The sequence below is a fragment of the Castor canadensis genome, chromosome 12, assembly GCF_047511655.1.
Source record: "Castor canadensis chromosome 12, mCasCan1.hap1v2, whole genome shotgun sequence".
NCBI classification, from domain to species: domain Eukaryota; kingdom Metazoa; phylum Chordata; class Mammalia; order Rodentia; family Castoridae; genus Castor; species Castor canadensis.
Window position 1 is genome coordinate 128,091,164 of NC_133397.1, and position 26,158 is coordinate 128,117,321.

Genomic DNA, 26,158 nt, shown 5'->3' on the forward strand with positions numbered 1-26,158 from the left:
AGGTAACTGAGTAGTGGCAACTGAGTTACCAGGGTCATACGGCTATTTGGTCCTTGAGGCAGGGCTCTGGACTCTGCTGTTGAGATTCCTGGTCTGATTCTCCACATTTAAGCTGCTCTAGGGGCCATAATGCCTGGTTTGGGAGATTCTTACAGAGAGGTAAGGATGGTGAAGAAATCTCGAGGGAAAGGAGTGATAAAGGACTCATGTCATTTGAGAAAGTGTTTATTGAGAGCTTATTGTGTGTCAGACATTTGTTATGAACCAAATTGTGCTGCACTCCCTCCAGGCAAATTCTTATGTTGACTATATTTGGAAATAGGACCTGCAAGGAGATAATTAAGGTTTCATGAGGTCATCAGGGAGAGGCCCTTATACAATAGGACTGATGTCCTGAGAAGAGAAGAACAATCACAGGAACCACTGGCACACAGAAGAAAGAGACACAGCAACAAGGAAGTCATCTTGAGACCACAGAGAAAGAGAGGCCGAGAGAGAGAGCAAACCTCCAACACCTTGACCTCAGACTTCAGATCAGTAAGAAGAGAAATTCCTGTTGTTGAAGCCACTAGCTTGAGTTTTGTATGGTCTCCTGAGCTAATGGTACACTGTAATGGCCAACAGTAAGGGGCAGCCATAACCAACTCTACTTCAGTACCATTCTTTTTCAGGCTTGCCAGGGCCCAGGGCAGAGATGGGGAGCTGACAAACACAGTCAAAAGTCAACCAGAAACTCTCAGGTCCACAGGGCCCATGCTGAGACAAATAAGCAAAAAGACTAACTGATGATGAAACTTGTAGACAGCCACAGTTTATATTTTTCTGTGGAGTATGTGAGTGCATCTTTAATTGCCTCATTTTATTAGTGGTTTTATAACAAACATTTATCTCAAAAAAAAATAGAACAAATGTAAACTGGGGCTTTAGTGTTTCCTCAATATTTAGAAAATATTTTATGAGCAAGAAAAAAATAAATGGCACTGAAAAACCTATGGAGAGATGTCAGTGAGAACGGCAGGGTGAGGGCCTCTGAAAATCTCCATGAAAGAAGGACATGAAGAAGGTGAGTATGGCTGATGTACTTTCTATATGAGAATGAATATAGAATTTTTAAACCTATTGAAATCACCATAAGAAGAGGACTAAGGTAGAGAGGAGAATGATGGAGGGATAAACCAGTTTGAATTATAATACATATACACATGGAAATGTCATAAGAAAACTCCCTATGTAGCTATCTTAAGCAAAAAATGTCCTTTTTTGAAAAACGAGGGACAGGAAGGTGAAACAGGTCCCAACTGGGGAGCTGGTACCAGTGAGGGGGGAGGATATAAGGAAAGGGTGAAGGAAATATCGTGTACTCATGTGTGAAAATGGAACAATGAGAGCTGTTGAAACTATTCTAAGAAAGGGGAGTTAGAAGGATAAAAAAAGAATGATGGTGGGGGTGTACCTAACTAAGATATACTGTAAGGACTTTTGTAAATGTGTGAGGGTACAACAGTAATGTGCTTATAAAAATTTTTAAATTTTTAAAAAGTAGAACACTGGTGAGAAGGGTGAGAATCAACTTTTTTAGAACTGTGGGAATTAGCCAAAAGCTTGCAGCAATCAAGGAGAGTTTATTTATTTATTTTTAAATGGCTGAATCTCAGTAAGAGAAACAAGATTTATGAGATTTTTTTAATCTGCTCCATCCCCATGTCCCCCTCCTCAACTCAACAATAACCTCGAAAACTAACAGCCTGCAAGTACAGTGAAAATCATCTTTCTTGGAGCCACTGGGAGCATCTTCAAAGCTCTGTTCCCAAAATGTTATCATTATTTGGCCTGCCTGTTCTTGGAAAAGCCCACTCACAAAGCTGTCTTTTTTTAAGCTGATGTGGAGCACACCCATTGCAAAGAGCCTTTTCCTAGAGGCACTGGCTGAAACAGTACAGATCCCGAAGTATCAGGTGACAGGTCAGATGGCAGAAAGGTAAAAAGGCAAGTGAACTGATCATAAGGAGCTTTGGAGGGGGTTAGTGTGTTCTTGGGAATCTAAAAGGCTATATGCAGGCCCAGGCCTGTGCATATTCCATACCTGGAAAGGCCATAAACTCTCACCTTTGGTTGACTTGGAGGCACTGCAAAAGCAGGAAGTGAAGACTAAAGTAGAGTTGTGACACTTGCCTAGTGTTGAAGGCATGTCCCAAATACTCACAGAGACCCGCTCACCAAAGACTGCAAGACTTAACCGTCGGAAGCATTTAATATTTCTGCTCTACCCTTAGCTGACCAGTAAGCTAACTGAGCAGAGACTTCAGAAACCACACGTGACAAAGAATACAGACTTTACAGAATTGATTCAGAAACAAACCAGGAATAGCAAATCCCAGGAATGTGTGATAAATTGATTTCCAGAGTTAACATGCTATTTCTTTCATTGTTCGGCTTTGAAAGCATGAGAAGGACTCTGATCAAATAAGGAGATAGAAATTATTTTTCAATCAAGAACCAAAAAGAAATTCTGTAGTTGAAAAGGACAATAACTGAAATGAAAAATTCACTCAGGAGTTCAACAGTAGACAGGCAGAAGTCATCACTGGTGGGCTTTAAGATAGGTTTAATTGATGCTAGTTAGTCTTGGGGAAAAAAGAATGAAGAAAACTGAACAGAGGCTCAGAGACCTGTGGGATGTCATCATATATTCCAAAATATGCATAATGGGAGTATTGAGAGGAGAAAAAGAAACAATGTGTAAAGAAATAATGGCTGAAAACTTCCCAAATTTCATTAAAAAATTAATATCTCCATCCAAGAGGCTTTTTAAAAAATCCAAATAGAAGAAGATGAAAAAAATTCAACCCTAGACAGATAACATTAACTTACTGAAAGATAAAGACAAAGAGAGCAAGAAAACACTACTTATGCACAAAGGATCCTCAATCAGATAACCAGTCGAATTCTCATCAGACTGGAGGCCAGACGGGAAGGATGACATATTCAACATTCTGAAAGAAAAACTGTCAACCAAGAATACTATGTCCAGAAAAACCATCCTTCAAAATACAGGAGAAATTAAGACATTCCCAGACAAACAAAAAGTAAGAGGATGAACCAGCCAACCTGCCCTAGAAAAGGTTCTAAAGGAAGTCGTTCAGCTAACCTCAAAGAATGCAGGACCGACATGAAGAATTAAAGAGCACTGGTGAGTATGAAAGAAGGGACAGTGCTTTTTGTAACTTTTTTCTCCTGTTTCATTTAAAAGACAACTTCATACAAATAATTATGAATCTGCGAGATGGGTATATGATAGATAAAGATGTGAGAGAAATTTCACTCTTGGAGAACTGAAGTCTGTTTGAGAGCAACAGCACACAGGAGAGGGGAGAAAACACAGGTCCATAGGAGCAACGCTTCCGAATGCTGTCGAGAGTAACAGGCTGCTAGTCCTGACAGATGTATATAAGGTAAGATGTTGGTTATAATTCCTATTTAAAGGACTCTGGGATACAGGCAGTTCAGTAAAGGCTCACCAGGTATACACATAGAAGAATCCTGAGAAGAAATTCATTGAGTATATAATTTTTATTATTCTCATTATGCAGTAATTGGAAAAGCAAACAAGGTGCTCCTCTTCATTCTAGATTGAGGGCCTTCCATGTGCCAGGTGCTGTTTGATGCTGCCACAAGAGTGTGTCTCAATGAAAACTTACGGTCTTAAACGTTCAACCAAGCTCCTATGTCTGTTATCTTCATTTCTGAATGACTCACAGTCTCCTTTAACCATCCTCCTATGAACCACCTGCATCCCCAATCTGATCCAGTTACACCTTCATTTATTCAGCACGTAGTTGTTGAGTTCCGTTGGAGATAAAGTGGTGAACACGTCAGATTGAGCTCTGGCTTCAGGGGAATTACATGTACTGTGTAATAAAGTGTCGTGGTGTGCATGTGCACGTGTGTGCCCATGTGTGACACTATATAACATTGTGGCGAGTGGATGTGACAGGAAGAAAAGCAAAACCAGGTCTCAACAGGAGATGCTTTTAGATAAGGTGAGCAGGAAAGACCCCTCTAAGAAGGAGACATGGGAGTGGAGAGCTAATAAAACAGGTCCGGGGGCGGCGTGCGGTTCCAGGAAGAGGAGGTGGGAAGAAACAGACCTCTGAGGATAGAAGGCCAGGGTGAATTGAAGTCCATTCAGCACGTGCCACGGATTCAGCCTACACCTTCCTGCTCCCTGCCACAATTCACATCCTTACCCAGAGCACCCCTGTCTGAGTTACTACAAGAACCTTCTAATCCTTCTCACCCCAAGTCTGTGCCCCATACAACTCATCCCAAGCCCACTGTCAGAGTGACTTTTGCAGAGCAATTTCCTCAAGTGGCTTTCCAATCGAGAATGGCAGTGACTCCCCACTGTTGCTGGGCAGAGGTGGCAGAAGGGCTACTCCAGAATTGGCGGGGTTTCTACCATGTCCCAGATGAATTCCTAGGCACTGTGCATAGACACAATGTGCAAAAAAATAAATAAACAGGTCTCTGCTCTCTCAGTGCTGTGTCCTTGAGGGATATGACAGACAATAAACAAGTCCCCAAATGCATGTCGAGATTATTCAGGGGCTGAGAGCACACTCAGTGGTACGGCACTTTCCCAGCACTTGTGAGACACTGGGTTCCCAGCACTGCAGTGGTTGGGGGGATCAGATAATGGTAAATGGCAAAGAAAACAAGCAGAGATGGTGATGGAGTACCTGAGATGATTTGGAAAGTCCAGGTTCAGGGTGTCAGTCTATTCCAGGAGATGCCAAGGTCTTAGGGGAGCTTTTCAAGGCTGACCTGCACTCTGCACATCCTCTGCTTTGGGACATCTTCCCCAGAACACTAGGGAAGCAAGCCGCTTCTCCTGTGAGTGACTAAGTCACAGCAGTGTCCACTCTTACATTTTGGTGTGTGTCATGGTTGTCACATTCTTGTCTCCAAAAGACAAGATGTCTATGGAGTACAGAGCCCTGTGTAATTCACATCAGGCTCTGGAGTAGCGTAGGTCGTTGCCAGGTATCTGTGGACCGAGCTGAAGGGACCTTACCGTGCAGATCTGGAAGGTGGAGTCGCCCATCATCTGGGCCCAAATCCAACTCTCACTCACATGTTAAGCCAGCATCCTCCCTGCCCTGTTCTCTCTGGCAAAACTTGGCAAGGTCTACAAACATTCATAAATCAATGTTACATGAATGTAGCATTGCAAAACACAAATTATCGTTTTCCAAGTTGGAATGACTTTCCTTTTAAGAATTAATGTGTTTTAATTAGTCAAGTCCCTCTTTTAAAAGCAGTTTAGACTTGAAATGGAATGGCGACTTGGGAACAGTCTTACTGGCTTACAGGTTTTGTTGAAAGACTGTCAATCATTCATTCATTGTGTTAAAATTATTTATAGGCATTCCTGTGTACCTAGTGCAGCACCTGTTCCTAGGTACACAGAGTGAATAAAATATACATTCTTTGTGTATTTCCCTTGGTGGAGTTGGCAGTCTTGTCAGAAACAGGTGAGAAAGAAGGAAACACGAATGTGTAATGGCAGTTGAAGATGATGCCACTAAAGGCACACACAGGATAAAGCCACTGGACCTTGAGAAAGAGGAGGGGACCTCACAGTGTTTAATGACTTAAGTGATGCGTTCATCTTGAGGGGCAGTGAAAAAAATACAGGGAATCTGAATTCACGTCACTTATAGTGCATTCCTCTCTGTAAAGTAAGAGCAGTACAGGAAATGAGGCTCTGTCCTTCTGCCCTGGCCGCTTGCTCCTTGTCTCCATTCAAGCTGGATTGTGACAGCAACTGTAACTGTTCTTTCTGATGACATTGATCCTTCTGGGTAGATCCAAATATGAGTGTTGGGGTTTGAACTCAGAGTGCCTTGCACTTGCTAGGCAGGCAACTCCACCACTTGAGCAACACGTCCAACTCTTTTTGCCTTTAGTTTATTTTTTAGATAGGATCTTTCTCTTTTTGCCCAGAGCCAGCTTCAGACTGTGATCATCCTACCTCTGCCTGCTGCCTAGCTGAGATTATAGGCATGTACCACCATACCAAGCTTGTTTTTTGAAATAAGGTCTCGCTAACTTTTGCCTGGCCTGACCTCAAACTGAGATCCTCCCATCTCTACCTCTTACATAGCTGGGATTACAGGTGTGCACCACCACACTCAGCCAAGTATTCAGACTTCTGTGAGCTCACATTGGTCCAGTCCCATGGCCACAGCCAGATGATGGTCTGGTTAGAGCATGGTGTCTGTTGGTTGCCTGGGGGACATTCAGATTGGAGTATGGTGACAAGTCAGGTTCATGGCCACAAGCCTCATTCCACCCCTGACCAGAACCTTCACAGCCTTGGGCTGCAGATGCCATGGGGAGTGAGGAGAGGGACATGAGTGAAGATTCATGAGGCAGATAGTTCAAACCTCACCAAGCTGTAACAGGAGGGCATTTCATTCTGAAGCCACTGTCCCCATCTTCTCAGAAGCACGGGAGTCCTCCAGTCACCAGAGGCTGTGCCTGATCCCAAGAGGACCCACATTCGCAGCTCCTGGAGGCAGTGCATGCCCAGCCTGGACAGGGAGATGACTGCAAATCCCATTGACCTAAAGCACAAGTGCAGGGGACCCTCCTTGGTGAGGGACTGGGAAACACTAACAAGGGGGACAACCAGACCGTCAGGTCAGGACTCATGAGTTCCCCGAGTCAGACTCAAAACTAGACAGGGTCAGTTGATCCCAAAATTTATGGGATGGAAAAGTCTTAAGGATGTGCTGTCCTGTAGAGATGCTGCCAGTCACTCATGGCTACTGAGAACCACAAAGACTGCTAGTCCAAACCAAGCTGTCGTGCTCATGTGAATTATGTACTGAGTTTTGAAGACTTAGTACCAAGGACAAAAAAGAAGACTGAGTGTAAAATATCTTATTAACAACCTCACACTGAATCCATATTGGAATCAGGTTTGGATGTGTCGTGCCAAGTAGAGCAAATACGCAAAATTAATTTAACTGGACTTTTTGATTTTTAAAACATGGCTACCAGAAAATTTTACGTCGTATGTTTCTATTAGCACTGGTATTATAAGCTGAATTATACAAGGAAACCCTCTGGCATTTTAGGGCTTACTGAGAGTTTCCCAGAATGTATTGTTCATCTTCTGTTTTTTGCTTTTCTATTGGGGGCACTGGAGTTTTGAACTCAGGGCTTCGCGCTTGCCAGGCAGGCGCTCTACAGTTCGAGCCACACCCTCAGCCCTTTCTTCTCTGGTTATTTTTGAGATAGTCTTGCTTTTTGTCCAGGCCAGCTTGCACCATGATCCTCCTATTTTCCTGTGGTAGGTGGGTTGACAGGCGTGTACCACCAGGTTCAGTCTTTTCCCATTGAGATGGGGTCTCAAACTCTTCTTGTCCCAGCTCACCTGGAATCACAGTCCTCCCAATCTCACTCTCCCAAGAACCTAGGATTCTTGATGTGAACCACTGGCACCTGGCTCATTTTCTGGTTTTAATAGACAAAGCCATGCAAGGTTTAGGCAGTGAAATTGGGTCTGCTGGGAGTGGCAACCCTGCAACCTGGGACTTGTAAGGGTGGCTCTTCCACACTGGCTCTGCCCTTGGAGGAGCCTCCAGGCTGGGCCTCTGCTTCACATCATGGCCTACATCTGTAGCTTTCCTGGCTGAACTCAGGGACATATTTCTCAAGAGTTGGTAAGAGAACCCTGACTCTCCAGAAAGACAGGCTTTTCCGGGCCTTTCTATCTGTCCTCTTGCTAATTCATCTTTTCACCTCCCAAAGGGAGAGGGAACATACAGCCATGTCATGGGTTGTGTCCCAAACCCAGGAAAGACAGTGAAAGCACAGTTTAGAGCCACTGATCCAGGAGCCCAGAGGTTCTAAGGACCAACGGCCTGACCTAGAGCAGGCTTGATGTTGGGAATGGGGTGAGTACCCCTCACAGATGCAGTGGAAAAAGCTCAGGCCACATCTCTCTCAATCCTGTGGTGTTTTCTTGCTCCCTAGCAGTGGGTGAGCTCTGGAGGAATGTGTTCAAGTTCACCTCACACTCAAAGGCAACTTACAGATTTACAGAAAGAATAGATCACCAAGAATCAGAATGCTTGCACCAGAAAGTCACTTCACTCCACTTTTCATCAAAGAGGCTGGGTGGGAGAAAAATCCACCAATGTGAGGAGGTTGCCTGGTAGCCAGTGTGGTAGATGGGAGAGATGGAATGGTAAATCAATCCATTTGGGAAAGAGATGGGGTCCTATGAAAAGTTAAGCTACACAGCTAATCACTCAGTGGGTCAGGAAAGAGCCATTTCCACTGGTTAGCGTGGAGGGAACATTCAAGAAATACCTGCTGGTCCATGTATGTCTAGTTTGTCAGTGAGACAGAATGATTCCCAACCCAGAACAAGACTTGACTGAGATATTGGAAAACTTCATGGAGCACTGAGTTTATCACCCATAGACTCACAGAAAAGGGGGCTTTCAGAGACAGACTTTGGCCATTTTCTCCATCCAAAGAGACTAGAGGCTGTCTTGACTGGAGGTAGTGGTGCCAGAAAAGCCTCCTCAGGCCCATGAGAGCATAGGGATCCCAGTTGTGAAGAACTTGAATCCAGCTGTCAGAGCCTAAGTTACCCAGCATCTGAGTCCTAGAAATAGGTTCCCTGGTTCTGATACCAGCTGGTGTTTGGGCCTCTGGTGTATCTTTTCAATGGGAAAGACCATGCTAACAAGCTTGGTTTGATTCTCTTTTCTACCTAAGAGTCTTGTTCTTCCACCTAGCACATGAATTGGATTTATGGTTGGAGACAGCAGTCAAGCACAAAGTTCATCCATATAATGAAGCAGAAAAACAAATCACACCTCCTCATCTACAAAACTCACTTGAAAGCCACACTCCCTCAGTTCAGCCACTGTGTCCCGGCTACCGGGACCCCTCAGTGTTACTGAATTCAGCTGAGTCTAGCTAAGATGCCCAGCTAGGGAATCTGAAAGTCCAGCCAGCTGGCCACAGCCCCATACTTTGCACAGCTGTGTAGACTATAGGGATAAAGACACCTCCTGAAATTAATTTTAAAAATCTATTATGAACTTTTGGTGTAAAAATGCAAAGACAGGCTTTTGCTTTATTCATTCATGCATTGAACAGGTGTTTGACAAGCACCTGCTGTATTTCAAGTCCTGTTCTAGTGCTGTGGGCATATGTCAGTGAGGGAACCCACACAGATATCAAGGGAGTTACAGCCCAGGAGGCAGACAGGAGAGAGAACATCAACCAACATAATTTTTTAAAAGAATTATGTAGCATTTTGGAAGGAGATAAGTTTTATTTCAAATTTGAGAAGTAAAGCAGGAGAGGAAGAATCTGGAGCAGATTGCAGTGCTAAGGGGCTTAATTGACACCGTCTGGTTTATCTCCACCTTGAGCACAGGATTGTCAGAGGAAACAGGTGACCACATGTGATTTTCAAGGGCTAATTTGCAAAACCTACAGACTAGGGAGGAAAGCTACAAAGAAAAGTATACTGATGACATCTCTTCTAAATAGGAAGCATTCATCAGGAACTGCTTTAGGACCAGTAATAAGGGGGGCCATCTGACTAAAGCACAAGAGATTCATGGGTGAAATACCATGACAAAACCCCTTTGAACAGGAATATGCTCTTGAAAAATGAAAGACTGGAATGAAAACAAACCCTGTGGGGGTGCGTCTTAGTGGGAGGAGGGTAAACACAGAGATGAAGAAGAGGGAATATGGTTATATACTTGGATGAAAATACAGCAATGAAACTTGTTGAGCTTATTTTAAGTTTGGGAGAGGGGGGTGGAGAATGACGGAGGGAATGAATCTAATTGTAAACATATATGGAAATGTTACAGTGAGCCCCCACACTATACAGCTTATACATGGTAATAAAAATGTTTTTTAAAGTAGCACAATTATAACAAAATACTCAATTTAAGAAAAGAGTTGGAAGTACTTTGTCTCTGGACTCTTCACCAATTGCATTCTGACAAATCAGCAACCCCCCCCCCGCCCCCACAGGGCCTACCCTTACCCCCTTCCTGCTCTCAAAGGGCTGGCTCCCTTCAGCTGCCAGCAGGTCCCTCAGTCACCCTCCATGGCGTAGTCCCTCCCTCTGGATGGGAGTTGCAGTTCTGTGTCTGACAGTAGGGCCATCACCCACAATAGCCCTGTGACCACTCTGGCTGAAGCTGTGCTCCCCGCTGTTCCCACCCGTGCTTTGCAAATACACACAAACCAGCCCTTGGTGGGGTGATTCGGGATGTAGGACCCTTCCTCACAGCGTGAGCTGTCACTGGCCTTTTGTATCTGAATAACAAATCTATGACTGCAGAATGTTGAACAGAATTATTAAACAAAATGAGCAGTGGAGTTTGCCCTTCTCTAAATATCCTTTTAAGGGAACTCAGATCAAACCCAGCCTTGGTATCATGACCTCCAGCTTGCTTTGGTCAAGCCAGGATTTAGTCTACAACTCACAATGGGGAAAAATGTCCTGACTCATTCTATCAACACCATCCAATATTACAAAGTCCAAATTCAGGTCACACACCCCCCAATCTTACTGTTTTTTCTTTGTATTCTATTTATAAGGATTAAGCAATCAAATGTGTTGATAAACACAAAAAAGATGAACTAAGGAAGCTAAGTTTTTAGTAGAAACAAAATCATTGTGTCGCATAAAGACTAACTTCTGGACTGTCTCTGAGCATATCTGCAAATAGATGAAAGCACACTTTGGGTTCTCTGTAGACCTTATCTGAACATAAGACCCTGTGAATATGTCACAAGATGTTTGAATTAATAAATAGAAATAATACATTTCTATTTTGTATGTGATCTGTTACAACACGTAATGGGTTCTGATTTAGAATTGTTGAAATTTAATGAAGTGGATTGTGCAAAGAAGAGAAAAAACACAACTATTTTGCAACAGTGTGTTGTAAAAAAAATAGTTTACAAATGCTGCTAGTACATAATTGAGCAGAATGAACTTCTAACTTATTTTACAAAGCAAGCTTACAATTCTGCCTTCTACTTTATGACAGCACACAGTTCTGAGATGCCATCCCAGGTCACGCTTCCTACAACTCAGCACCAGCTCATCATGGGCAAGCTTGGTCCAGTAACAGAGCCACCACGCTTGCCAGGTCCTCACCGTCTGCAGATGGTACAGAATGGGCTTTCTTCTCTCTATTTGGGATGTATAGTGAGATTTATTTAAAGAAGTTAAATGGGAAATGCAACACAGGATTTCCACCTGATGTGTCTGGCTCCTTCCCACTGAGCTCATCAGCTCAGACCTGCAGCCCTGGGTCATCTGCTTGTTCCCTTGGAATGTCTACCCTGAATCTAACTTTGGCTTTAACATTGGCATCCAAAGTTGAGGGCAAATGGCTTTGGCCCAGGTACGAGGTGGCCTGGCAGTGAGCAAGTGACATGTCAGACAGCACAGCCACCTGCAGGCTTGGAGGGCAAGCCAAAGGATCCAAAAGCCAGCACTCCAGTCTCTCCAACCTGGGCTGTCCCAAAGGGCAGCTCCAAAAGAAATTCAATGCTCTTCAGCGTGCATTGTACACTGGGTTCTGCGTCCACAGATTCAACCAACCTCAGATTGAGAAATCTGAAAATCATTACATCAATTCCGAACATTGCAGACTATTTTCCTTGTCCTTATTCCCTAATCAGTGCAGTATAGCAACTGTTTTCATAGCACCAACATTGTGGTCAGTATTACTAGTCATCTAGAAATGATTTGATGCCCAGAGGAGGACTGTGCAGTTTACATCGAGAGGACCACACCACTTCATAGAAGGGACTGATACCCGTAAAGGGTCCTGGAAACAATCTCCCACAGATTCCAAGAGACAATTGTGTTTAGATGAATGCTGATTACTGACTTGTAATTTACCAGCCATTCCAAGACACTGGAGATCTTTGACAAACGACCGACGATCCTGGTACCTTGTGGGGTACCCTTGCTCTTGTGAGGGGGCAGTCGGAAGGAGAACAAGCACTCACAGGAAGGCAGCACAGGATCTGTGCACTGCATCTGTTTCTCTCTAATTGGAAACCAGAAACTGCCCCAGGTTTCTTGAACACAGTATATTTGATACAGGGAGTTGATTGCACAGGTAATAAAGGGGTGAGAGACCAGACAATATAGTGAGATGATCTCAGTAGAAACAAGAATGGACAGTTTCTACCATGGCTAGGGTCGGGGGACAACAGGAAGCAATGGCTGTGAGATAGACCCGCACAGCTGGGTCCAAGTAGGAGCACAGCCAGCAATGGACCTGCTGACCAAAGCTGGCAATGAGGGTGGGGAGAGAGAGCCTGGTTTTTCCCTTCCTTTCACCTTCTGGTCTTCTGCCAGGTCCTTCCAATGACTGGAATTAGCTGAAACTGGGTGGCAAGTGGCAAAGGGATCTTGGGAGTGTATTTCCCTGACATTCAGGGGCCAGAGAGGGGGCCCCTGAAAGAAAAGAGCAGACATGCAAGTGACTGGCTTTGTGCTGGAATCAACAATGGTGCAGGGGCAGGTTGCAAATATGGCAAAGGGCGGTGAGGTGGGGAAGGGAAGAATTGATGGGGTTACAGCATATCTCCTGTTAAAGAGGAGGAACTGGCATACGGGACTGTCCCCAGCTTGGCCCTGCAAAAGGGATCTTCCCCCAAACTGCTACAGTTTGGATCATCAGTGTCACTTGAAGGCCCACATGATGATTAGACCCATGGCACTCCCTGTGGAAAGTGGTAGAACCTTTAGGCGTGGAAGGAAGTTAGATCCCAATGACCTAAGGGGACACTGACCCCTTCCTGTCTCTCTCTCGCCATGTGCTCGCACAATGGCTCCTCACCACAGGCCAAAGCAACATGGTCACGTGATCATGGACTGAAACCTCTGAAATCATGAGCCAAAAGAAATAAGCTTTCCCTCTTCACAAGGTGACCATCTCTGGGGTTTATTGCAGTAACGCAAAGCAGGCTAAAAGTCAACTGATTTTCAAATCTATCAAAGCGTTTTTGAGGAAGAGGACCCTAAGAATGAGCTAAAACTCAGGAAGCACAAATTCCAAGGTAGGATGAAAGAATGACGAATGCACGCTTAGTTTGCAAAGTAGAAGCACACAGAACTCACTTCGTGCAATCACAGCTCATCGTAATAAAATTGGTTGAGAGGGAGGAGGTTGACAACTGTCCGAGGGGCAATAGCCAAGCAGGACAGGGTCAGCCCCAGGCCCTGGGAGGGCTGAGGGTGGAGGGCTGAACACGCAGGCCTCCACATATCACGTCCTGAGCTGTGGCCCACAAGGCCCAGGCTTCAGCCTCATGAGGCCTTTACATTCCCAGGGTATGCAACCATCAGACCATTCACTCATTCCACAGAAATCCCCTGAACCCCTACAGTGTGCCAGGCACTCTTCTAAGCACCACAGAGAACAAAATAAGCCATGGGAACGCCCCAGCCCCCCATGTGAGTCAGAGGTGATGCAGTCCACCCCATGGGGAGCTGGGAGGGGGAGCACACTGTGGGGTTTGGTTAAAGACAAGCCTCAGCCCTACCTCCTTTCCTTCCCAGCTCTGGTGCACCACGTGTTCATGACAGCAAGCAGGGAGTGGGGACCCAGCTGCTTCATGAACACAGATCCTGCCATAAAGAACAGGTGTGCTTCCCTTACGTCTATTTACCCAGCTGAATTCAGCATGCATGTGTTGTGTGCCATTGTTGTGTGCTGTTGTGTGCCGGTCCTGGCTACAGAGGTGGCACTTCCTGTACTCAGCAAAGCAGGGACAGCAAATCCATGCAACTGCAAATTGTGACCAGAGACCTGGATCCCCACTGGGTCTTACAAGGGTCAAGGATGGTTTCCCCATCAGGACATAGCTGAGGTTGCCCTGGTCAGGGCCATGGGAAGCTGACCTGGGCCAGCTCTAGAGCCCTCCAATCAAGGAGGGCTGATTTTCAACAAAAGGAAGCCCTTTTCTGTGTGTCTTCCGACCCCCCGGGAATGGCCAGACAGACATGGGACAGCCCCCAAACTGCTCCATAGGGCCCAAGGAGGGTCCTCCAGTTGCTGGCCAGGGAGGCCACACAGCCCAGCTCTTCCTGTCTGGTGGGGGGGGGAGGGACAAGGGGGGGATGGGGGGAGTGCAGTCAGTAAAAGTATTGTATTTACTTCCAAGTCAAATTTCTCCCTCTTAGGTCAATGCTTCCTAAAAAGTACCCGAGTTCATGCCTGGAACCCCAGCTACTCAGGAGGTGGAGATGAGAAGATTACAGTCCAAGGCCAGACCTGGGCAAAAGCATAAGACTCTATTTGAAAAACAACATAAAAACAAGAAGTGCTGGAGGTATGGCTCAAGTGGTTGAGTGCCTACCTAGCAAACACAAGGCCCCGCCCAGTACTACCAATAAATAAAGAAGTAAAGAAGTGTTAAAGTAATTTGATCCAACACTATAGTTTATCTCTGGTTTATTGATAATTAGAAAAATATGTCAAGAATTCGGTGGCATTGCACCCTCTGTATTTTTTTCCAAATGTGTTCACACAATTAATAAGGGAATGACTCCGTTCGTGATTCAAGGTGCTCAGTTTTTCCTATGGAAACAGAACATTCTATGGAATTCTCAAAGTGGCATTCCTGGGAGCTGTTGCTGTGTCTTAAAGGTTCAGGCACTACTGTTTCATAAGAGGGACTGAGTCATGTCCAAACCTGGACATTTTTGGTGTAGAATCTCTGCTTCCTGAAATATCAGTTTGCCTAGAGAAGTTGAAGTGTTAAGTGTAATCCAGCATTTAGCTAGCCGCAGGACACAGGATGTCATGTAGCATTTTGTGCAGTGTTCCCAATCCCTTTATGCTTTTCAGAAAGGATGAGGGACACGGAAGTCCGGTTGGGACCTTCCCCACCTTCCATCCCACAGGGATTTGCAGCCTGAGCTCTCTGGATGCCCTGGAAAGCCAGGCTGACTCTCTGGGTTGCATAAACTCTAGCCGGGCAGACCTAACCCAACTCACTCCATGGTTTCCTGCTGCCTCATTCTAAATGAATTTGTGTAGGGAAAAAAATGCAGTCTGCCTGGATTCATTCCTAAGTAGCATCTTGATCACGGTACTGATCTAAGATTTTTGTTAACTGTCAACACCCAGTGAAATTTTAGCCTTTGTCTGCAAAATCGAAGCAATGTCATGATTGTCACTGATTTGAACAGCCAAATCAAAACATTACCTGTCAATCAAACAATGCAGGGGAGATGAACCTGAGGTTGGGTGGAATTTTGGTTTGTTTGCTTCTTTGTCTGGTTTTGTTGACTGAAGACCAGAGATAAACTGTAGTGTTGGATCAAATTACTTTAACACTTATTTACTTCTTAATAAATAGCTGGAACAGTTGAACAGGTGTGAGAAAGGGTGGACCCACTTACAGAACTCTCGTTCCTCCTCCCTGGATGTTAATTAAAAGACTTTATGTGGACATTAATGCCCTCAGAATTAATGAGGTTAACTGCAGCTGAATTCACCAAGGAGAGAATCAATGGTAACAGAAAACGAAGAAACAAAGTGAACAAAGGTGTCCAAATGCTCCCTGCCAACCAGAGAGTGCAAATGAGAAAAGAAGGCAGGCTCTGAAATTTGATTAGAAGCCATTCAGCCATTGTGTGTGTGCGTGTGAGCGTGTGTGAAAAAGGCACTTTTCCTAGTTTTCAAATCTGAGTCGTCATTTTAATACACAATGGCTCATACCAGCCATTCCCATCCAGAGTCCATGCTCTTCACAGGCTGTGTCACAGACTGCATGGTGTGGGCTCAGGTGGCACACATTCCTGCCTTTGCTCTCCGGGCCCTTGGGGCCCCAGGCTCCCTCTGGGCTGGTGTGTGGGGAGAGTGCAGGAGGCTGGGCCATGGTCAAGAAGACACACTCTGAGCCCCAGCTCTACTCGTCCTGACATGTCATCTCCAGCAGTTATGGTGGTCTTGCTCCCTGGGCTTCCTCAAAAGGAAGCGCCTTTTTCCCCAGGGGGTTCATGAGAAGTAAATGCAGCATTCCTGGTGCCTGTAGTCAGTAAGCAAGAGCGACTTGGGCAGAGCTGACTGCACAGTCACTTACTCCTGCGGTTTTCGGGTGAAGGGAAGCTTAGCATTCACACAGGTGCTTTAGAAGGCAGGTGGTGAGTGCTAGGGAAAGGCCACCATCACTTGTCTGCCATCATCAAGAGGGCTTTGGAGAACAGAGGGCTGGGAGGACAGGACATTGGAGGTGCTAGGTGTGTCCTGGGAGCTGCTTCATTCCTCCCTCTGGCCTGCCCCTCCTGAGTGATCTTGTCCCCAAAGCCTTTCCCAGGACAGGGACAGCACATTCCTGCTAAGAAAGGAAAGCCCTTCACTTCCCACCTGGACTCCCCTGGGGCTGCACCCAGCTGTCCTATCCCCCCTTGTGTGGTGTTCCCCACCCATGTGCCTGTGCAAATCATTCCACCCAAGCACTGCGCTCCTCACTGTGCCCTGACCGCACAGCTGAGAGTCAGTAATGATGACAGTGCGAGGCCACAACAGCCATGATTACTGCCTGCAGCAGCGCTGAACATGACAACAGACCCTGGAGCAAAGGGCCCTCGTGCCTGTGCTAACCCCAGCGAAAAGAAATGATGAGTCTGGTGTCAACCTCTCATAACCAGTTTGCATCTGGAAACACTGGGCGTTTTGACTCGGGTCAGTTTACAAAGTATGTTCAGATAAACTAGGAATTCATATCGTTATAAGAAGATAAATGTCAATGAAGAAACTTTAAAATTAACCTGGATGTCATAATCACCCAATCAATACAAATGCCATACGTCAGTCACGAAAATAAATCTGGCCAAAGTGTCCAAGTCTTCAAATAGCAATGCCCAGTAAATGAGGTTTGGACCACTGGTCCCAGATGGGGAGACTCGAGCCCTGGAGACAGAACGGCTTAGATACACGTGTGCACACATGCACACACCTCTCCCCCTTTGTACAGACGTATGTACCACTTCTCCATGTTCACATTTGCTGTTAAGACTTAAGCTATTTCACACATGCCAAGCTCAGTGTGCTCTGCTCCTTGATTAACTGAGCCATTTGAAGTAAAGGCTTAACTTGTCCTCAATCATCTTTTAAAACATCGACTAGAGAGGATCGAGAGCCCTGCCCAAGGTGTCCAGGCACAGAAGGAAGACAGGCGCCAGCAGCATACTTCCTTTAGCAACCGTAAAGACCCTGGACCCAATCTTCATGGGTCCACGTTGGAGACTGCAAACCAAAATCCAGAGATCAAGACTGGACCTGAGTGAGTCCAGTCTACCAAGGTGACCATACTGTCCGGAAGGAGCACAGGGCAGAGCTGAGAGCGTGGTGGAAGCAGATCCCTGGTGATTAGAAGGGGGGAAGTCCCATAAAAGAATCACCCCATGACACTTGTCCACACCCCTTGTCATTGCAGCCCAGCACTGTGGAGGCTGTGACACACCATCCCTCCCCACGAAGCTGGGACTCAGTTACTGGTCTCACGGGGAACAACTCACATCCTGTCTCTGGTTGAAATGGCCTCTTTGCCCTGTGACGACAGAGGCAAAATGAAGCCAGCACAAGTCCGGCACAAAGTTCTCCTCTACTTCTTCTGAGGGTTCTCAGAGGCAGCTGGTGGACACCCACCCTACACGCCTCCTCATTACCAAAGCAAGATTCTCTCCTTCCTCCTCGGCCCTCTCACATACCCACACGGTCTGAAATGATTACCATGGGTTTTTAAATCATTACTGGGTCCTGATTGCCAAATGACAAAAATGTTTCTGAGGAGAGGGAGGTAAGGGCACGAGGAGGTCTTTCCTGGGATCAGCTCAGCCATGGCATCTGCAGGCATGGAGGGAGGGCACTGCTCTAGGCTCTCTAAAGACAATGAGGGGATGACCACAGAGGAAGGGCACAGGTAAGGACCATTTAATAAAGCCAGCCCAACACCCAGGCACTGGTGCCACCTCACCTATCCCAGAGGAGGACAGAGACCACCTGACATCCCATAGGAGGAAACTCACCAGCACAGGCTTCCTACTGGGTGCCCAGATAAGGAGAAGCCACCAAACAAAACAGCCCAGTGGGAAGGCAAGTGACCCTGTGACAAGTCCAGTCTTGAGCCGGGACGGACGATTGTATCATGACGATAAGTAGGATATGTGGAGATCACTATGGGTCAAAGGTAACCAACAGCTCAAGTATGCCATAAACAAGTAGGTCAGCAAGGGCCTTCCTACCCCAGATCCAGTTAACTACTGTCACCGTGGTCCCGTCTTTTGACAGATGTGACACAATGCAGGAGTGTTTATTTCACATCATCTGGGCAAACCAGATGATGTTTTGGTTTTTTTCTGTTCTGCAGAGCAAAGCAATCTGTATTTCTAAAAATATTAAGGACAAAATGAAGTGGCCACAGAGCAAAAGAGCGAGCCCTGGATTTCTGGCTGAGGCCGGGCCCTGACTTGGTTTTCTTATGGAAATTCACCATCTTTTGAGGGTTAGTCCCACAAAGCAGGGGACATCGGGGTAGGGAGGAAAAGGCACTGGGGTTGGTGGCCATGGTTTTCACTGCACTTTCATGGAGATGTCCTAGTACCATCGTGGAGGACAGGCAACATAAACAGCGTGGTGGCCATGGAGGGGGACTGGGAGCTGCGTGACCTTGGGTGACTCACTTAACCCCTCAGGGCTCCGGTGAACTCACCTGTGACATTCTCCCTCTCTCGAGCAGGGTTGTGAGGACTCAATACATTATAGGCATTCAGTCATATTTTCTGGCCATTTTTTTCTGGCAGAAGAATAACAGACTGGTCCTAACAGCAAATGAATATTTCCAAATGATCAGTGTCATGACAGCAACTGAAGAGAGACAGAACAGGAACCAAAGTTATCTTGCAGAGTTCCTGGATTCTCCAAAAGACCATGTCAACCCCACGCAGCCCTGGCCGTCCTAATCACGCCAGGGCTACACCTGCTCATGTGGCAGAGAGCTTGGTGGCAACATTGGAGGTTCCTGCCTTCCGTGAGGGACTAGGATGGGAACAAGGTGGATTCCACCTGCTTAGGCTAGAGCAGAAGAGACTGACATGTGTCACCTCGATGCAGGGGATCAAAAAGGTTTTGTTGAATTAGTCCGATGTGTCTCCCCTCTGCTAAGCTGCAGCTGCTTTTCTTGCTTTAAGCCAAAGAAGCGAAAAACCTGAACAGATGCATGGACAAGTTATTCGCAGCAGCTGGATCTTTTAGTGCCTATTAAAATCACATAGGTAACTTTTTTTTTTGCCACTTTTTGGTGCCATGGCTTTCTCTTTCTTTGGTGTGAGGGGCTCTCCTGTCCTCCTTCTCTCTGAGAGTCCTCCACGCTTTTCCTGGGTCACCTTCCTCTACGAGCCACACACGTGGACTTTCCTGTTGAGTTCTAGGTCTAGTGGTAGTTACAGTTTCTGTCTGGCCACTAGCTTTACCAAATTCTCCTTCTACTAGCAGGTGTACTCCCTGGTTCCAGGAGAGGCCATGCAACCCGGCCCTGGTGTCCCTCTGGCAGGAGAGGGTGGCCCAAGGAGTGGACATTGCCCCTATACAGGGGCAATCAGAGTCCTTCCCTGGCACTGTTGATGAGCCTGATGTGATATAGCCAAGAGATGGGAGACTGGGGCTGTTGGTGGCACTGGGAGCCTGCTACTATACAGTGTCCACCTGCAGAAGAAATGGAGACCAGCTGAAAGGACAGAGGGGAGGGAGAGTGGGAGAGAGGCCGGACTCTGAAGTCCTGGTTTCTGGGGTCTTTCCAGTGGTTCTGTGGGGTTCCAGACTCACAGACCTAATCACTGTGCTTTAATTTAAGCCCGGTGGAGCTGCCTGTCACTTGCTGTCACTGTAGCTGTTCCTTTGAAGCCTGTCCACTTGACATCTTTGACCAATCCTCTAGGCATGGTTCCCGATTTCTACCTTTAGCTTTAATTTTTCTTTTCCTAAGCAGTGGTACCTGTTTTTCGTTTCCATCTCTCTGTGATGGGCATTTTTCTGGGTCCCTGGAGTCCCTGGACTTCAGCATCCAGCTCCGTCTTGACACGTGGGATTACCTTCCTCTGCCCCCAGACCACCTTCCTCTCCTTCCTTTAGTGATAAGTCACTAAATCCCACTGTTTTGTTCCTCGTGCTACTTCCTACTCCTCTGACACTGTGTAGGCTGGCACTCAGTTTTTTTGCAATGACCATGATTCAATTCTTCTTACAGACCATGACCAGAGGGTAAGATTCTTAAGTTACCATTTGGTGAATCCAGTCTGGATTCCATACGGGGCCATAAAACCACCAAGAGCTGCCTTTCCAGTCTTAGGGCACATAGTTTCTCACATACAGGAGCCCTGCTCTCCAAACCCACCACAGGCCAAACCCTCTGCCTTGCTCTGCTGTTCCCCCGTGGTCTAGCTTGCTATGGTCTGAATGCTGATTTCCTGCAAATTCATGTCAGAACCTAGCACTCAGTGTGACAGTCTTAAGAGGCGAGGTTTTTCTGGACGCGATTAAGTCGCAAGGTCCCAGCCCTCACTATAGGATTTGCACCTTATACACAAGGCTGTGTGCCCCTGTGCTGTGTGACGGTGCAGTCAGAAGTTGCCATCTATGAAGCAGGAAGTGCATCCTTGCTGACACCGACGTGCAGACACCCTGACCTTCATCTCCCAGAGAATGCCGTTTCTGTTATTTAGAAATTACCCAACCTAAGGTGTGTTCTCCTCCTCCTCCTCCTCCTCCTCCTTCTTCCGGACTCATAGATGGCTGTCTTGGCACTGCACCTTCACATGGAAGAAGGGAAGAGGGAGCTCTCCCGGATCTTTTTTAAAGACACTAACCCCACTCATCAAGGCTCCTCCCACTCCCCACCCACAACATTGGGGGTTAGGATTTCAACACAGCAGTCAACTGTAGCATCCTGTGATCCCTATGATGGGGAACAGAAGCTACTTTGTGGTTTGTAGTTGGTTTAGGAGTGTGAGTTGCACAGTACACTGACTTGAAGGGTAGTTGTTTAGAATGACAATTACAACCAGTCAGGCACTATAAACATGCTCGCCCGTGCGGGAATGACTTCACTTTTGAGGGAATTACTTCCTGGCACACCAATCAAAGACAAAGCAAGTGACTGGATGAGTTATAGGCTCAAAATGTGGAACATCTGCGAGCTGTGCTGTTTTACAAAGCGTCAGTAAGTAAATCCGCCAATAAGGAAACCTCCTGCACACTGGCCTTTAGACTGGTTATTTGACTAAATTTTCCTTCGCCTGAAGAATCTCCTCCCTGGCTATTTTTCTGGTGGACTTACCTGTTCAGAGAGTTGTCTTTCTATCTTGGGCTTCCTACTCTTTGCGTATGCCAGTCTTTGAGAGTTCATGAGTACTGTTCAAGTGATAAAGTAGACTATTTCAAACCTGGACCACCTGAGTTAAAGATAGCTGTCTGATGGATGGCCAGGACATACCTGCATCTTTTTGCTTGGGGGTGGCCATTGAAACACAGTAATAAAGACTTGTTTAGACTGTTGTGTATCCTACCCGAATACTGACCAAAAATCCAAACCATTAAAATCTTGGTGGAAGTAGGAATGATGAAATATTTAATGAAAAGAGATTTTTTTATTTTACACTGCATACATAGATGTGGCAGAGTCTAGAAATTGTGTTTGTTGAACGAATGGAAACCTAGTCACCAAAACTACTGCACAGGTCAGTATAAGCAGCACAGAAGTGAGGAATTAAGAGATGACTGCAAAAGTGCTATCGTATACAAAATTTTAAGTCACATAAGTATTAAGGTAGTAAGAACATAGGTTCAAAGTTTTTGTTTTTTGTTGGCAGTACTGGGGTGTGATCTCAGAGCTTCACACTTCCTAGGTAGGGGCTCACTTGCTTGGGCACACTTCCAGCCCTTTTTGCTTGGGTTATTTTGCCAATCGGGTCTCACTTTTTGCCCAGGCTGGCCAAGGACCACAATCCTCCTATTTTAAGCTTCCCATTGTCCCTGTGATGACAGGTGTGTCACCACACCCACCTTTAAGTGACATCTGTTACTAAAACAACATACACGATGCACAACTATGATTTTGTCACCATTGTATGCAGGCAATAAAATGTTAAGTGTTTACCAAAATGAAAGTTGTCAGCTAGTTTAATAAGCCTCAAGTTTATGTTGCAAATACTAATCCTTGTCTAAACTGGAAGACTTTTCTCTACAATTATATTTTTCACAATCCTCGTGCTATATGATAACTTGGTAGTAAGACCTCCCGAATGCTATCCTAGAGGACGGAGTGTTTTTGGATGACCGTTTGTGCAGGCTTTCAGCTAATGATTTCATTTTGGTCCAAGTATAAACCGTTGGATAGAAGTTGACTATTTGCACAAAATGCTCAGTCACGGCTCCCAATTTTTCCATGACTAACTCCTACCCTGCCAGATGGTTCTTAGGTTCTGCTGAGTCACTTTTTTCCAGAACTCTGTGTTCCCACTAACGCCTAATTCCCTCTGGCCTTTTTTCATACTTTGCCTTTTACCTGAATTTTGGAGGGAAAAATGGTTTCTTTGCTCCTTTTGCCATCCCATATGCATAATAATAGGCTTTGAAATCACTCTCAATTTTCTCTGCCGTCACAAATCTTCACCTATCCCTTTCCTGGGGACGCAGACATTGTGAAGAGTTTGTAGTAAGTCATCTATGCTTTGGCGACAAGGGACACTACCAACTGCCATCACAGCAGGTGGCTGAGTCTATACTGAATCACCCTAGAATGCGGTCTTTTAAACAAAATGAAACCAGTCCTCAAACTCCTCATTTGTCTTTTGCTCTCATGCTCCCCCTCCTCCTGAATCCCCTGGGGACAGGAAGGACTTCTGACCACATGGTAGAGAGGGGAGCTGCTGTGGAGGGCAGTCTGTGGGCTCACAGTGGATTTGCATTTTCTGAGCATCACAGAGCACTCCCACCTGGTGGCTGCATGAGTGACCCACAAAGCTTCCATTGCTTCTAAAAGTATTAGGCAGCTCCCATGTGCTAGTAGTTGGGCCAAGGAGCTCAAATGGGGAAGCGTGACCGAGTAAGTGCAGGATGGTGACATTGAATGGGTACAATCGACAAGGAGTTCTATGAAAACACAGAGCAAGGCTGAAATTGTCGCCAGTCACTATGCAGACTCCTCCTCCTCCTCATTTCATCACTGGTTATGCAAAGGGAACCTCCTACATGTCTCCACACACGTTTCAAGGAATAACCAACAGGATATTTCTGCCTAAAAACAATGAGTTCCCCAAACTGCAAGTGTTTTCTATGCCAACTGCAGAACCTTGTGAGTGTGCCTGCACAGTGGGGTCCTGGTTGGGTTACGAGGTGTCTGGTGCAATCTTCTTGCCCACATTGGGAATCTTAGTCAGGCAAGGAAAGCCCCCAGTCAGAAGGTCGGGTCTGCGATGTACAGTTGGCTGGGCAAGTGAGCACTCTCAGTCCGTCCTTATCAGAAATGACGGTGAGTTCCTCTCCAACCCCTACATTCGAGGACATAATCAATCGGAACACCTAATCAGCCCAGCATGATTCTCTGATTATTGTGACATTAGTAACTTCTCAGAGCCTCCGAGGTGTGTGAACACTTGACTTTACTGAGTAGAGTAAAATAGCTGTGAAAGAGTAGAGGCTAAGTTAAAAGATCAATTTGTTCCTCTGCAGTGACCATCAACAGTGACATTCTCATGTCACACAGCAGCTGATGGAGAAATCTTACGGGAAGAACTTTCCTATGGCACATACGCTGCGGCAAGTTTCCTTCCTCCTCCTACTGGCAACAGTGATGGTTCCTCTCTTCCCTGCCCTGGACCATCTAGTGGATACTCAGTCAATGTTTACCTAGTTCTCCAACTTCTATGCATCTTTGCATCATGCATTTTTCTCATAAAATGGATGGCCTTGACATGGCCTACAGCTCTCCCTGCATGATTTCAGGACACTGACTCCAGGTGGAATCCTCTGTAGAGACAGCAAAGCTTTCTTGGGTCTTACAGAACTGGATTGAAATGTAGCAGTGTCTCTTTAGCTACCTTCAACTCCAGAGGAAAAAAATGGCCTTGCAGGTGGGGCTGAAAGTCTATTAGGGAAAATGAGTCAGCCCAGAGACTGCAAAAAAAAAGAGGATTGCAGGCTTGGTTTTGCACATATAAACTTTGTGGGTTTTAGAGCTGGAGGCGAGCTCAAAAAGGAAACCAGTGCGCCTGGCTTTGGCTTCTAGGAAGGACGGCAAGGGCCAAACTTCGCAGTGCTGTTTCAGCTCAGGCAAAGGGAGAAGATGGAATTTTGCAAACTTTATATTTCATTTAAAACGAACTTTATAAAAGTAAATAAAACAAACTTTATAAGGCTGAGGCTTAGCAAGCAGTCTCTGCGGAAATGTGTGATGTGCACTACAGTGCCAGGCTGACTTCACAGATGCTGGCCTCCCTCTAAAAGCTCGCTAGTCCTGGTCATTAGGCAATGAGGGGATAAACTCAAGGAACAATAAGGAGATCCTTTGACCAGAGGGCGCGGACGCCGCCACACAAAAGCATAAATTATCACAACCCCTTGCAGGCCAACCTCACAGCCAAGCCCAGAGAGGGAGCCAGAAACTAAGTCAGAAAACCCAAAGGTTACAGTCAGGGGCTGGGGTGCAGCTCAGTGGGAGAGGTGTGCTTCGCTGGTGCGAGGTCCTGGGTTCAATTCCCAGCACCTGGGCAGGAAAAGAAAAGACAGCAGAAGGAAAAAGAATGAAAACGTCGCCTGGAAAGTCCACTTCTATCATTTTGCAATTTCAGTTTTGGTTTCCCTGCGCTTGAATGGAAGTCACTGAGACCCGCAAATGTCTTCCTCAGTGTGAGAACCTTCCTTTCTGGAACCCCAGGGCTGCCGAGGTCACGCAGGGATTCTCCCAGAGGCACAATGCCAGACTTGGGGCTGCCGAACTCGGTCACTCGCGACTGCGAGTTGGGCCGGAGTACCAAGTGACCTTCAGACTCAGGACCGAGGGCCATTTCTAGCCATGGCAGACACAGGCATTTGCACCCCCTAAGCAACATGCCCAGGCCCCTCGAGGCCTGCAGGTCGGGGGTCCTTGCCCCTGTGGGCGGGCGCGGTGGTGAGAGGCTGGAGCCCTGAACCCCACTTTCTACTAAACTTTTTCAAGGCCACCTCCGCCAGCACTGTCCCTGAATGAAAGGGAGCCCCTGTTCGTGCACCCCAATGCGTCCCCTCTCTGTCCCCATAGCCTGCGGTCCACGGGTGGCGGGACGTTGGGGGGCCGGGTCCGCGCGGTACCTGGCCGCGCCTACGCCCGGGGCAGCTGAAGCTCGCGCCTGAATCACGGATGAGTCACCGCGGGGTCGCCGAGCTTCCGAGGCTGGAGGCGGGGTCGGGGAGGGGGACGGGCCGTGGGGGGCGGGGCCTCGGGGAAGGGAATTCGGGAAGGAGACGGGGGGGGCGGGGAATCGGGGGAGGGGACTGGGAGTGGGGTGGGGACTGGTGGATTCTGGGGAGGGGTCTTGCGGGGGCGGGGCCTCGGGGAAAGGGGCCTCGGGGGCGGGGCCTTCGGGGAGGGGAGGGGACGGGGCGAGGGGCGGGGCGGGGAATTGTGGGCGGGGACTGGGGGCGGGGCAGAGACTGGGGATTCGGGGAGGGGACTTCGGGGAGGGACTCGGAGGGAGGGGACTCGGAGAGGGGACTGGGGGAGGGCACTCGGGGAGAGGGATTGGGGGAGGGGACTCGGGGGAGGGGACTGGGAGAGGACTCGGGGAGAGGGGCCTCGGGGGGTAGGAGTCTCGGGGGAGGGGACTCGGGCAGGGACTCGGGGAAGGGACTTGGGGAGGAGACTCGGGAGAGGGGACTGGAGGAGGGGACTCGGGAAGGAGGAGGGGATTCGGGGCGGGGCGGGGGAGGGAATTGGGGGGCGGGGACTCGGGGGAGGGGACTCCGGACGGGGACTCGGGACGGGGAGGGGACTCGGGACGGGGGCGGGGACTCGGGGGAGGGGACTCGGG

The 26,158-nt window shown here is 47.2% G+C and overlaps 1 long non-coding RNA gene across 2 annotated transcripts; it reads left to right on the forward strand.

Annotated features, from left to right (window-relative positions):
• Positions 1 to 212: 212 nt before the first annotated feature.
• Positions 213 to 15,597, forward strand: LOC141414965 (uncharacterized). 2 transcript variants are annotated; one of them, XR_012439991.1, is made up of 6 exons: positions 213 to 1,063; positions 3,251 to 3,452; positions 11,112 to 12,197; positions 12,929 to 13,143; positions 13,646 to 13,730; positions 14,270 to 15,597. It is a non-coding gene; the product is annotated as an uncharacterized lncRNA (long non-coding RNA). The 2 variants fall into 2 exon arrangements; XR_012439990.1 differs by having other exon boundaries at positions 12,929 to 13,730.
• Positions 15,598 to 26,158: the final 10,561 nt, after the last annotated feature.